Source organism: Lygodium microphyllum, chromosome 19, assembly GCF_053477565.2.
Source record: "Lygodium microphyllum isolate KBCC chromosome 19, Lygodium_microphyllum_v1.1.10, whole genome shotgun sequence".
Taxonomy (NCBI): Eukaryota; Viridiplantae; Streptophyta; class Polypodiopsida; order Schizaeales; family Lygodiaceae; genus Lygodium; species Lygodium microphyllum.
Window position 1 is genome coordinate 59,466,257 of NC_141153.1, and position 11,601 is coordinate 59,477,857.

Below are 11,601 nucleotides of genomic sequence, written 5' to 3' on the forward strand. Positions count from 1 at the left end.
TTTAAATTTTTATCATCATTAAACGGTAGACCCCCTTGGTATTCTTACCTACACATTCTTAGCTAGTTCTATTAAAATGCTCCAAACTAGTTGGTCTTATTATCCAAGACTATGTTATCTATTTTAGCCCAATTTCAATATATGATTGTTAAAATGTAGGAATACTACACAACTTTTAGGATGATATTGTATAGCTACTACATTGAAAAGAGGAGGATAAAATTTTGCAAAGCATATGATGATGTATTACCTTGAAATTTTACTCATTTTGGGCTTCTCTCCTCATTGCCAAATTTATTTTAAAATTGTCTATAAAACATTGAGAAATACACTAAAATCCTAGTATATGAAATTATCATTGACTATGATCAAACCACTATCAAAATAGGTACTTAATATCATAGCTATTTAGTTAAATTTAAAAACTATTTTATTGAAGAATCCCTATGATTCAAAAATCATTGCTAACTCTGACTTATAATTACCTAATAACTACCTACCACTCACAATCATTTTATTTCCAAAACGAGCACCAATTCGTTACATGAGTTAGTGTTTTATGAAAATCCATGGCTAGATTATTTTTTTAAGGGATGTAGAAATTTTCCATATGCAGTAGTATATTTATATTTTTTATTTCCTTGTTAATGTAGTGCAAATTTGCCACATGAGGTAGACTAGCAAGTAATTTGCCACTTGTGCAGTTTTATTATCAACTATGAATGGTTCTCTTTTAATCCCTAAGAAATGCTATAGAAATTGCTATGAAAATAAGATATTTTTATTTATTTATGGATCACATGATATTATTGCAATTATTACTAAAGTATAGGTTGAAGCTCATTTAGTGGTTTTTAAACTAAATCATTAATCTTTAGCACTTAATTTATTTGATGCACTATCTTTAATATATATCATATTAGAGTAGCATATTTAATATATGATTTTATTAAAATAAGCTTTCTTTATGAGATGCTTTGTTATTTTCTTTATAACGTCTACTTTTACAAAGCTTTTCTAGATTTGTTTATAAAAGCAACAAGATTACATGCAAAACAAGAGAAGAGGGTTTTTCTTTTTGTTAATCTCTTATCCGAAGTTAGAATTTAGAGCTTTTCAAGTCATTTGGGGGTTTTAGCATATTCCAAACATAATGGTGATACCAAAATGCCATGATTTGGTACACGACTCTCTGTAGCAATTCAACAAGCTACAGGGAGTGTCTTAACCCACAAAATTTTATATTTTGATGAATGTTTGTATTTTTTTTGCAATTGAATATATGATATTTATGTAAATAGCTATGTAAGTCAATATTCAATAATGGATGATGACAAACCATGGCTTTTTGTTAGAGGGAGGTTGGACACTATCATGCATTTTTCTCTTGTTCTTTTTGAATTTGTTAACTTATTCAAATTCTTTTATGATTAATAAAGTTGTTTGTATCTAAGATTTGAGATACTAGGTTCACCATGTGGTCCGCTTCGCAACAGCAATAGGTAATTAGCCAGTACACCATTTACTTGTATCTTAGCAACCTTGCAAGCAAAGTATGTGATTTCATTCAACAAAATGGTTTATAATAACCTAGCTTTCAAGGTATGATAGATGAATACTTCATTATGTGCTTGAGTATGGACCTTAACAAACACATCCCCCCACCTAATTATGCATATATGTTAATGCATTGACTAAGACTACTTTAGATTCATGTATCTGGATATAGGTTATTTCCCATGTTGCCACACATGAATGTAGTCACATGCATGCACCTTGATATATACCCCACACCACATGTACCAATAAGAGAGTTTCATGCCTACACAACATATACATAAATGCTTTGGTTATTAAGACTCTTTTTTAGATTCCTTGAGATTGGCTTTCATGTTTCCACACATGGATGTAATCCCCTACACTTGCATTGGCACATAGCCCCACATCACAATGTGCCCATAAGAGAGTTGCATGCAACATGCATGCATAGAGAGCATTGAACAGGGCATACTAAGAGAATAGAGTTTATGCATAATATATATATGTTGTTAGTATTGTAAGATGAAACACTTCACTAGAAAGAACCCTTTATTAATATGTAGATATTTGTATACTTGCACAACACATAATGTGAGCAAACCATTGCAACACCCAAATAATAACAAATGTAGATACACTAACACTTGCACAACACATGATGTGAGTAAACCCTTGCAACACCGAAATAATAATGCACACCTATCTTTTTAATACTACATTCATAACACAATTATGTGCTTGCATATATAATCATGTAAAATAAGCACACATGCAAACACACATACATATAAAAATAAGAAGCATCAACATCTCAAAGAGACTTCATGGTTTGCCAATAAAGGGAAGAATTTGTGCTACCCAAAATATGTGAAGCTATTAGAGCACAATTAGCTTTATAATAACACATTTCTAGCAAAGCTCAATTAACATTGAGGGGGCAATAGAGTGATACTAAATGGTACATTGTTCGATGCTTAGAAAATGAACATATAAAATATATGAATCATTTGACTCACATGGATTCTATACTTAGTATTTAAGAATATGTATCATTAGTTTCAAATAGCTATAAAAATTACATCACAATGTATCGAATATGTCCTTTGCACACGTTTTGTTTTACAAGAACACCAACCATGCAAAGTGTAATTAGGGGGCATGGCCAACAACATGGGCCATGCCAACTAGTAATGATACAATGGTTTATAAAAAATTGGTCAATATTTGTATCACTATGGTTTTTCTCTATGCGCATCTTTATCCATGTTATTATTAGCATCAGCGCAGTGGCTAGTGGTGTCAAAGCTTATGGACATAGTTGATATATTTAGATACTGACTCGATCATCTGGAGCTAGTTTTAATGTTCTTTAATGGTAGTGATGTATTGACATGCTAAGATACTCACTAGGTCATGTGGAGCTGGTTTTGCTATTCTTTAATGGTAGGAACTCACAAATTTGACTTGTTGCTATGTGTATTGGCATCATGATAAGTGTTGATATTTTCTTATTATTGGTAGCGAAGCTCTTTAGCTTTCAATCACAAGGTTAAGGGAGACTCTAGTTCTAATATTATTAGACATCCTTGCAAGAAGCAAGAAAACTCATGATGCAAATTTTGAGACTATTATGATTTCTCTTCTTAACAGCTTCAAAGGGTATATGGTATTTGATAAAAGCCTATGCAAATGGAAATAGAATGTAGAGGATTTTACTCATGAGTACGTGTAGCTTTGCGATAAATCAGACTTCTTTTTATTATGAGCAAGTGAATATTCTTGAGCATTACAAGCATGCATGCTCACATTTGTAGATGTGGGTAAACTTTTTGTTTTGATTGAGTGAGATCCAATACTTAATTTGGTAGTATGAGATATATGGCTGAATCATATGTTTAGTATTCAAAACTTTAGCATGTATGATGTAGTTATTGGGCTATTAAATTTTTATGGAGAGGTAGAAAAGTGTATAAGATATCTTGTCCTTTGGGGTTAAGATGTAGAAGAGGAGAATCAATAAGGTCCTATGGATGGGGAGATGCAACCCCCCTCTTTTGTCAAATATACTCACCTCACTTTTACATGCTTCTGGTTCTTTTAATAGGTAGGTTTGCCTATGGATGAATTAAAGAATATAAAGACATAAAATGCGAGGATGTAAAATGTGAGTTTGAGATATATTACAATTTGCACTAGAGAGATCCTAGCTCTCACTTTTTACTTAATATGTATATGTGAAATTAGATGATCACTATCAACAAGGAGAGGGTTGAGAGGTGAGAGGAATAAGAGTAGAAGAGAGAGAAAGAGTGATGAGGAGAGAGAAATATTAGAAAGATAGAAAAGAAGAGAGAGAGAAACCATGAAAGCTAAGTACAAGCAGGTGAGATGGGAGACAGTAATTGTATTATGATCAAAGATGTTAAAATTTACATGTCTCACATCTTTTATGCACTGTGACAAGGTACTATTAATAATAACTCTCTCTCTTTAACACTTATAGTCCCAACTTCTTATAATCCATCCCTACCCAAATGTTTTTTCCCACAAAAACAAAGTTAGAATGGAGAAGAATGGATGAAATAGAGTACTACTCTGATTTCAGCTACTAATAGTGAAGAGTTAGTTGCTAAAATGAAGGCATAAAGGAAAGCCTCTACCATATACATAATCTAGATGTCTTCAAAAAAAACTGGAGCCTTCAAATCTTCAAGAAATAACCTTTGTAAAGAGTAGACAACTTGTTGTATAAAGCAGAGCATGTTGAAGAAAACTGCCATAACTTCTGATTGAAGTATCCAAATAGGGCATGCCACATATCAAAACATGGCTATTGAAGAGTACTTTGATCTTATGTAGGTGATTGAATTCTAAAAAATAGGTAGGATAAAATTTGTTCTAAAATAGAGTGTTGTCTAGACCCTGTTCAGAGTGTAACTGCCCCCCATGTGACTATGTCTCAACCACCACCAATGCACCCCCTAGGTCAGAAAACTCATCCAAAATGGAATTTGGCCTTTAAGAAGCTTCCTCAAGTGGTAAACCCTTCCACATAATCAAATAATCAATGATAGAGTGAGAGTGAAGCCTCTTTTCACACTGACCTACGACATCCTCTCAAGAATGTACTGAATAAGTCATTCTTCATCCATAAGAGACAGCTTATCAAGTATTTCCACATGAGTACCATAGCTGATTGACATGGAATACATTATGAATCTTAGTGGAAGAGGGAAGTAACAATAAATATGCCAAGTCTCCAATACACTTCAAGATCCTATAGGGCCCATAGAACCTGACATGAGCAAGTTTGTTGCTAGAGTCATGCTTTAGAGTAGAGTATCGAGACTTGTGTACTTTCAAGAGAACTAACTCTCCTTCCTGTGGAACTCCAAAGGTCACCTCTTCTCATCAACATACACCTTCATCTAATCTTGAGCTTTTCTAAGATTCATCTTACATTGTTGAAGAAAAGCTTGCATTCTTTCTAATTCCTCCTTTTCATGAGGATCAATCTTCTCATTGAAAATAACTATGGATAAAGGTACATTGTAGCCATACATAGCCTCAAAGGGTGAAACTCTAATGCTAGCATGAGTGGAGTTATTATAGGCAAACTCAACCAAATTTAACCATGAATCTCACGTATGTTGTATATCATGACAGAAATGGCAAAGGTAAGTCTCCAACCACTTATTAACCCTTTCTATCTGACCATGAGTCTACTATAAACAATAAGCTATAGAAGGAGCCAATTTAGTTCCCATGGAGCTAAATACCACGTGCAGTAATCCATGTAATCTAAATATATGCTCCATGTACTGAGACTAGCCACTTGTGAAACAATGAACTCAATCTCCGTGGGAATTATGGGAATGAAATGGGCTACCTTAGTGAGTCTGTCCTCTTCCACATAAATGTTATTCCAACTATTTTTGGTAATAGGTATACCAATTATAAAATCCATGGTAATATGAGTCCATTTGCCTTCTGGAATAGGCAATGGCTACAACAAACTACCTAGCTTACGGATATTGTCCTTATTCTGCTGACAAGGTATACATTTCATAATATAATCCTTAACATCTTTCCACAATCCTTTCCTTTGAAAGCTCTTGCTAGTCTTATCATAGCTCTTAAACACTCCAAAGTGTTTAGCTGTACGACAAAGAATTTAACTCCTCGATAATTTTCAACTTGAAAGAAGAAGTAGAGGGAATAAGAATCTTACAATTACGCCAAATGAGGCCATTTTTGTTGATAATGTGATTTTTCGTCTAAGACATTGCTATAATTTTTTAAGTGCGTGGTTGAGCTCATAATCCAAAATATAGGCTTTGTGTAACTCATCAATCCAATCGCCATGTAACTCGATCATGGGTAAAACCCAAAATGTCCACATTCTAGAGAGAAAACCAACTACCACATCATCTTTGCCCCTTGTATAAGTGATGTCAAAATCATAGTTTTGTAAGGTAGCTACCCAGCCACGCTACTTAGGGGTAAGATTCAACTGAGTAAGGAAGTACTTTAGGAACCTGTGATCACTTTGAACTCTAAGTAGCTGCCATACAAATAATGGTGCCATTTCTTCATCGCATGTACAATAGCCAACATCTCTTGGTCATAGACATTCATAGCCATCTCTTTATCTGTAAGCTTATAGCTTTCAAAGGCAATAACCCCATGTTCCAATAGCAAAATACCCACTATGACATGGCCATTGGCATCACACTGTATGGTAAACTCTCTAAAGAGAGTCCGGGTATACTAGAATAGGAGCAGAAGTAAGTAATTCCTTTAACTAGTTGAAGCTATTGTTTGCAAGTACATCCCAAAAGAAAGCTTCCTTCTTCAACATGTCAATCAAAGGAGCTACTATAACTACATAGTGCTTAATGAATATGTAATAGAATGACAATAGACCAAGAAACCCTAAAAGAAAAGTAGTGGTGGTAAGTGTTGGCCAATCTCTAACACATAGCACCTTTTTAGGGTCAGCTTGTATTCCTAGTTCACTGACAATATGACCCAAGTACTCACTTTAGTCTTCATGAAAGAGCATTTCTTCTCCTCCTTAGCAAAGAGTCTATGATGTCCCAACACATCAAAAACCTTCCTCGTATGAGATAAATGGTCCTGTAGATTCTTGATGTAATTAAATATGTCATCAAAGAATACTAGGAAAAACTAAAGGTGGAAAGGATACAAAACCTTATTTATCAGACACTTTGAAAGGTAGCTGGAGCATTAGTAAGCCCAAATGGCATCATTAGGAAATGGTATAGCCCAAGATGAGTCCTAAAGGCATTCTTAACTTCATCACCCTCTTGCATACGAATCTCATGATATCTAGACCTCAAATCAATCTTAATAAACAATCTAGACCCCTTGAGCTCATCAAGAAAATCATCAACTCTAGGTACTGGATATCTATTCTTCATTGTGATCTTGTCTAGATTCCTGTAGTCAATACGCATCTTGAAGGAACCATCTTTCTTCTTCACTAATAAGATCGGGGATGCATAAGGTGAAGAACTAGGCTCAATAAATTACATTCATAAAAGCTCATTGATTTTCTTGGCTACTTCCTCATGCTTGTTTTTTGACAACCTGTAGGGTAGCTTGTTGTGACTGGCTTTGAATGAGGCTCTAAATCAATAGGGTGATCCACTACTCTCTTAGTAAGTAATGAAGTAGGTACTTCAAACAAGTCCTTATACTCCTCGAATAGAGATTTCAAAGCAGGATGCTTTGTTCAATTCTTGGACTAATCTTCTACCTCTTTATTCAAGTGTAATACAAAAATCTGTGAGTGCTTCATGTACTCCTTGAGTTGTTTAATGGTGATAAGCTGAAAATTAGATTTACTTGGAATTCCTTGTAGATGGATAAGCTACCCATCAATGGTAAACTCCATGTATAACTACAAGAAATCCATAGTAATCTTCCCTAAAGTCATCAGTCAATCACAACCAAGCACAATATCAATGGGTCCCATTTCCAAAGCAATTATGTTCACATGTACTTCATAATTTTCAGCTAACTATATGGAAACCTGTGGGCATATTTGAGTGATGATTTTCTCTTTTCCATTAGTCATTTGTACTCTTATGGGTTATTTGTAAATCAATGGGAAATAAATGTAACATGTCCACGATTGACTTATTCACAAAACTGTGTATAGTACCACTATCTATCAAGATAAACATGTCCTTTCCATGGATGGTACCCTTCATACAAAGTGTATTACGACTCTTTGAACCTATCCAAGCATCAATGGAATTAGAACAAAGGGGAGTGGTAGCAAGAAGTAAATATGTCCCACCAAGGTTAAAAGTAATATGCCCACGAGGGTTAAATGCAAATCCATCTGCAATCTCATAAGACTGATTGGGATCAAGATCCTTATCATGTTCTTTAAATTTAGCTTGTGCACTCACTGTTGGTTCATCAACAACCTCATCATCCCTATCCTCAAGTACTATCATGTTATAATTCTTAGCCTTGGAACTCTTGAAAGTACACTTTGATGCATGATCAGTCATATAATTTTCACCACATTTGAAACATAGACCCTTTTCTTTTCTTTCCTTGAAAAGATCCATAGGTATAAACTTGGCATTATTTGCTGAATTATTTCAGGATCTATTGTTACCTTACCTAGGCTCCACTTTATGGTACATTGCTGGCTCCACTTTATGGTACATTGTCACCTTACCTAGGCTCCACTTTATGGTACATTGCTGGCTTTAAAGCACTTTGTTGTCTTGAAGCATTGAAAGTAGGGTATGTATGGACTTTGGGACTACTAAATGAAGTATTGGCACCTCCATAATTGCCACCAAAGTTGCCATGTTTAACAACAACCCTTTGATGTCCAAAAGAAGCTTGCATAGGAATGTCACTGCTATACTTACAAGCATACATCTTAGCTAGCTCAATAGCATGGAATAGTGTGGCAGGTTCTTGGGCCATGACATTAGCTGACAATTTAGGCTCCATACCATAGATATACTTATGCAACTTTGCATCATCTCTCACACTCTCTATATACATAGTAAGATTCAAAAACTGACTTGTATAATCTCTAACTGATAAGCTTCTTTGGTCCCACTGATACCATCTTCTTGCTAACTTTTCTTTCTCAATGGGAGATACAGACACCTAAGCCATCTTAGCTTTAAATTCCCAAACCAGAGGCATGTGTTGGAAAGTGCATTTAGGTTGAGAGCTTATAGAACAAGATGGCTACACAAGAATTATGAGATACCCTTCGGCTTGCGAGAGATTGCAATGATGAGTGAGCTTCAGGTGTCTCTTTTTGGTACCATTGGTTATTGTTACTGCTTGTGAGGATAGCCAATGGTTTAGAGAACGAGGTGAGAGACTAGGTGAGAGCTAGTCTGCATTGGATGGTTGAAACTCTTGAAGCAATAGAAGTTCCTCACCTGTCCCATCATCGAGCACATTTGTGACTCAACATTTTGGTTCCATGGTCAAGATAGCAAAATCAACCATCCATAGCATTTAGTTCTCTATCGTGCATAGGAATAAGAAGCATGTCTCTAAGGGATGAGCAAGAGATCGATGGGACATTGATTTTGCTTGCATATCAGTGGCTTCAAAAATGTGCATGGTTAGGCTAGGAAGAGGATAGAGAGAGTTTGTGTTGATGTTTTTCTAGTTGCAGTTGATTGAAATATAGTAATTGAGCATAGTTTGGGAGCACGAATGAAAGAACTTAGAGATAGGATGCATCTCAAATCTTGTTAAGGGATCTAGGGGAAGAACGCAACAAACTAGAGAGTCAAACATGAGAGAAGAGAATATTTCCTTCTAGATAGAATGGAGAGTTTACATTTGAGTGTAGATGTTCGAATGCAATAGATGTTCAAATGGAAGAGAAAGAGAAGAGAAAAAACCACAACTTTGATTTTTTTATTTAAAGATAATAACTAATAAAAATAAAAAATAGGCTAGATAACTTTCAAGAAGAACTAGCTATCAAAGGGGTGGCCTAAGCTAAAAGGAATATCATTGTAACTCTACCTCAAAGGAGAAAGGCTGCCATGCTAGAGAGCAACTAAAATCATAACCTAGTCATGAAAGTATGAGTTAAAGTAAGGGTCCCCCAAAGCACTAGCACCCCTCAAAAAGAAAAATACAGACTAATGAGGTCACTTGGAGAGAAGAGAAGAAGAAGTGATACGAATGGTGCATTTTGGACACACTCTTGAATGCTACCATCTAACTCACCCTAGGAGATAGTGTTCCAATAGGGGATAGCATTCAACCATAAATCGCATCCAAGTCAATGTTGAGAAGAAGAAATAGGAGAGAAAGAAGATGGCTAAAAATAAGGTAGAAACACAAAGTAGAAGCATACCTCGAGGCTCGAGTCTAAATTCTAGCTTTGGCATGTGAGTGTTGAATTAGAATCAGAGGCTTTAAAATTGATGCCCAAGGTTGGGCTTCAACACAAAATCAATGACGCCTTTATCCTTTTTTGTGAGCTTCATTTTGATGCCTTTGCTCTAAATTTAGGCATCAACTTCCAAGAAGCTTACAAGGGAGCATTCTTAGATGGAACTTAAGAGATAACAACTCTTAATATAAGATGGTAAGGTCCCATAATATATGATACAAAAAACAAGTATAAACTAGTGTGGAAAATCACAATAAAAACCTTGGTTTCATATTTTTAAGACCAAATTTTTTTCCAAGATCTAGACCCTTGTACATTATAGTTAATTGATAAAGTTCACCATGATAGAAAACAAGGTGAGCAACAAGCAAGAACTACAAATCAAGTAGTCTTCGTGTCTTTACAGGCTCCCATTTCTCATAGACCAAGGCCCAATCAATGCTTTTTATGTCAGGCCCAATAAGAGAAATTCACATTAATGCCTCAAGAGTCTACACCTTCAATAGTTAGCGGCAATCACTTTTGATTATATTTTGCTTAGAAAAGCCTCGTTCACATGCTACTAATGAAGTCGGAAGAACTAAAAGAATTTGCCATAATCTCATCAAGTTTGGATATGTTGCTTGCCAATCAAAATTGCTAGAGAAAACACGCCATGCATCCTTCATACTCATTCCCTCACATCCAAAATATAACGTGTCAATGAATGCATAGATTTCATTTTTGCATCCTTGAGTATCCAAAATAGAAGTACTAAACTTTCGCAATAACCTAGATTGACCTTATTTTCTCTTTCTTTTGGATCATGTGGAAGATATTGTGGAGAGAACAATCTTGTTGCACCAAAAACATACATATCTGGAAACTGCTCATTCACACAATCTATGATCTTTCCAACAAATTATTTTGCAAGTTGAACACAACTATCAACATCACCTTTCCATTATCAAGAGCAATACCTGCTTTATCTTGTCCAAGAATTTTTGTGAAGAGAAGTTGATGTATATATTCTTCACCATTCTCATTTACATGCCATGATAAACCATCTCTTGTGTCATTCATAAACTTGAGAAAATATGATATACCTGCTCCGAATGGTTGTTCTAAGAACTTCCTTGTAAGAGATCTTATTGTCACTTCGATGGTAGGAGTGATTGTTGTGATATCCAAAGCATCTTCTTGAAACTTTTTATTTAGGAGGTTTAAGTCATTTAGGACATCAGCAAGCATACAGATACAAAACAACACTTTGTAGATCCTTAACTTTTGATACCATGCTCGTGCGCTATCTTTCCAAAATATCAAAATTGCAAGCATTAGCTTGCATAACCTTTCCATTACATTACCTCTTGCCAACCATCTAACATCATGGATTTGAAGTACTTCCAAAACTTGTATATTCATTTCTTGTAAAAGACTTTGAAAAGTTGTATGATGTAAACTTGAGGCATTTATCCAAGAGTAGACCTAGTTTGCGATTTTATTGATATAAGAAAGGCAAGGAAAACACTTAGCTCCATCAACAATGGCAAGGGCTTCTCTATGAGCAATACAATGTGTGCTAATAAGATGAGGCACTTCCCTTTGTAGTTTTGCAACCAAGCCTTCATGGCAACCTTTCTATATCACCCTCC

The 11,601-nt window shown here is 35.2% G+C and overlaps 1 pseudogene; it reads right to left on the reverse strand.

Annotated features, from left to right (window-relative positions):
- Positions 1–10,341: 10,341 nt before the first annotated feature.
- Positions 10,342–11,305, reverse strand: LOC148019926 (uncharacterized; annotated as a pseudogene).
- Between the last annotated feature and the right edge of the window lie 296 nt (positions 11,306–11,601).